The sequence below is a fragment of the Globicephala melas genome, chromosome 13 (assembly GCF_963455315.2).
Source record: "Globicephala melas chromosome 13, mGloMel1.2, whole genome shotgun sequence".
NCBI lineage: Eukaryota > Metazoa > Chordata > Mammalia > Artiodactyla > Delphinidae > Globicephala > Globicephala melas.
Window position 1 is genome coordinate 81,669,826 of NC_083326.1, and position 3,771 is coordinate 81,673,596.

Genomic DNA, 3,771 nt, shown 5'->3' on the forward strand with positions numbered 1-3,771 from the left:
TGGAAGATATGTGAAAGAGAACCAGCCACACTTGGAGGAGGTATTGGCCTCCCCTTTATTTAGCTTAGAAAAATCATTCCTTTCCCCCGCCCCCTCGGGGGAAATGTTTGAGTCACCTGAAAACATATGTAGGCATTGTTGTTCTCCCTCCCACAAGGAAGGGCAAAGACTTCATTCAGCTGTGTGTTATGAAGAAAGTTGTATATTTAAGAACTTTTAAAAGGGAACAAAACTTTATTGGATATTGATTGTTCCTTGTCGAGAGGCAGGGCTGTGGCTGTGTTTCGGCCCATGCACTCGATGGGGACTTGTCCTCTGAGACCACCTGGAGGGCGCTCGTGGAGATGGCTGTGGGGAGGTGTGAGGGAAGGGCTGGCGCCTGTTGTCTGTGAGCCCCTTTGGCCATCTCTTCTTGCGGCTGGGGACACTCAGCACAAAGCACGTGTGGACAGCAAAGGGCCAGGCAGCATCAGAACGTGTGTGCCTGCCAGAACTTATTACAGAAAGGATTTTGTGTTTAAAATCTGAATATTGTACATAAGAAACCAAGAGGATTTTTTGACTAAATGTGCCCAACTTGTATCGATGGGTGTGTGTGTGTGGGTCTGTCCTCAGATGAAGTCAGAGGGGGTGGGGGGTGAGGGTTGTTCCCTTTCAGCGGTCTGTCAGCGGTCTGTCACCCCAACGTCATTTCAAGCGCTGTGGGCCTCAGGTGGGGAGGGCACCTTACTTTCCTTACGGCTCCGGCAGCTGGTCAGGGCTCCGGCACTGGGGTGGCATTCAGCCCCGGATGGTGAGTGGGATACCTGACCCCTGAGCCTTTGGTAACCTTATTTTTTATAGTGAGTGCTCTTCATAATTTTATTTTTCACATCTTATTTTATAAGGAATAAGATGTTTGCATGGATCATTGTAAACAGAAGATTTATTTCTAATGTCTATAACATAGTGTGTTTACTAATAAGTACTTTAAATTGCTTCAAGAGCACTTAACCTACCTTTGTGTGTATTCGTGTGTGTGTGTGTGTGGCAGCCATTTACCCCAGGCACAGTGTCCACTTCTTCAACTCTTTGTTGGTAATTCCACCTGTGTAGTGGGCGGTTTGTAATATCGATATGTTCTCCAGGGCCTGAACTGATCCAGTAACAGAGAAGCTGGTTTCCCCAGTTTAGTATAATAAGTTAGGAGAAAATATGATTTTAGTATATGTTTTTTAAAAGTCCCAAACAGACTGCACATAAACAGATACACACATGCGACTACCTGCAAGGGCTGGAGTCATTTGAATTCAGGAGGAAGTTATGAGAAATTATATAGGCTGTTTCTTCCAGCTTGCCTGAGACTTGGCACACACAGGGTGAATGTTTTCACGAGCACTGAATTAAATGGTGTTTTCAAGAGAAAGAAAAGAGTGGGTTGCGTTTTCTCCCCATTTATATCAGCTTTATAAACACTTTCCCCCCTGTAATTTCTAAAAAAATCTTGTTTCCCTTTTGTGAAGTTGAGTTGGGAGACTTCATCAAATACTTTTGCATTATGGAATACATCTGTGTGGAGATCTTTTCAATTTTGAAACTATCGGGGCATCAGTTATCAAATGTGAAAGGTAGATCTTGTCTAGCAGGTAAGAATCTGGATATAATGAATAGTAACAAAACTATCATATGTTGTAATTTTAGCAGCATTTAGTTCCAGTAAAATTAAGGAATACAGCTTCTGTTATAAAGTTGCATAATTTGATATCCTAAGCACAATAGTAGAACATTCAGAGGAATTTTGCATTTTTTATGACATTCCTAACTTGAGAGTCTTTCAGCTAAATTACAGTTATTTTAGAAGTTGAGACAGGCAAATAAAGGAACTAATTCCTATAAACATAGATATCATCATAGACATTTTTTAAAAATTTTGTTCTACAGCCTTCCCCTAAGGTTTAGAAGGTATGTTTCTCTGCTTAGGGAAACTCTGTTTGGATCTGGGCCAGGTGACTGAACGTTTCACGATGAGTGATGGTCCCATCAGCTTGCTGCCTCTGAGAACTGAGGCCAGCATCAGGGCCAGGGCCATCGTGGTGATAAGCACAGAAGCGCTTCCAGAATCTTTTGTCTCTTGTGTTTGATCTTTTCTCAACATTCTTGTTGGTTTAGTTATTAGGCCTACCAGTTGTATTATATGACTCTGTTTCTTGAGTGCTATGCAAACGTAGTGTTTACAGGAGCTGAGGGTGGTCCTGGGCCATGGGCTGGACACCTGGTTGGTACTTGGTACTCGCCCTGCCCTTCCCAAGCTGGGCATGCAGTGCCTCACTCCATCTGCTGGTATCGGCACTTCAAACAAGAGGAAATAGATTCTTGGGGCTTGGGATATACTAATCTCTGGTAGTGCTGTCCTGCCAGCAGGTGGAGAAAGGATGGCAGGCACCAGACGCATCAGTATTGGGGCCTGCTTTTTAAGAAGGAAACTCAGAATTCTTCACCTGTCCTTTGTAAACATTTGGAAAGAGTATTACTCCGACCAGTTGGGTCACCTTCTCCCTATCTGGCAGCTAACAGCTGGACGCCCCAGTTCTTGCCAGCCTGGGCATTGCCCAGATGGGACAGGACGCCTGTCTGACATCTTCTGGCCGTGCAAGGGCAGGCTTAAGGGTGTGGGGCTTGAGGTGGGGTACAGCTTCTGGTTCTTCTCTTGGTGCTTTCTAAGGACGGGGTGTGTCTCTAGAAAGGAGTGGTTGGCATAGGGGAAGGGTGGACTGTGTGACTCTCCTCTCTAGTACGCTTCAAATGATGGTGTGTTTTTTTCTCCTGAGCTGTTTATTGCTCAACCTGAGCTTTCTGAAAGGAGCCTGCAGAGGACACGCTGCAGAGGAGGGTCTGATCTTTTCAGATAGAAAGTTGCAGAGTTGATCTTACATGTTTCAGAGGATTTGCCTCTTTTCCCACCCTATTCACTTGAAGAACAGAAAACCTCTGGAGTAATCTTATTTGAATCCCCAGGACCAATGTCAAGTCACTTGGGACAGGGAGACCAAGGAGAGGCTGGCATCTCCGTGCAGGGAGCCTGCAGTGAGCTTCAGGGGATGCTGTGCTCCCAGGATTGGTGTGCTGGAGATGACAAGTGTCTTATCTTGGTCTCCTGAGCCCTATTGGAGTCTCCTATAGCTCCTCGTGGAGACCAGTAGTCAGCAGAATAATTGGGCTGGACCTGAGGCCAGCTCTCATGTGTTCCTGGTGGGGTTACTGTGATGGCCACTCAAGAGAGACCCCAGGGAGCCACTGTTACTGACTAGGAAATGGTTCTTTTTTTTTTTTTTAAATGAATTTTGAATACCGCTTTTTTTTTTTTTTAGACCATTCTCATAGTACTTTTTTAAAACTTAAGCCAGCATTGTCTTCCAGTGTTAAAGGCACCCCTCACCTCTGCACTGAACTCCAGGTGTCAATCAATACAAAGGAACATCCATCCTGAGCCAATTACATTATGTGTAAATTCATGCTATTTTTTAATGCAATCTGATGAGTAGATAAGCTCAGACTTAAAATGCTTAAAAGCACGTTTATTTTAACAAGAATTGTTATGTATTAATACTGCAATTTTCAATAAAGATTGACTTGTGTTGCAAAAAAAAAAAAAAGATTATGTGAAAAATCCCAACTGTAATCAGCAGTCACTTTTACTTTATAACTAAGATTACTCTAGCTAGTGCACTGGATATATTCACTATCTTAATTGTGCTGATGGTTTCATGGGTGTGTACATATGTCAAACTTATA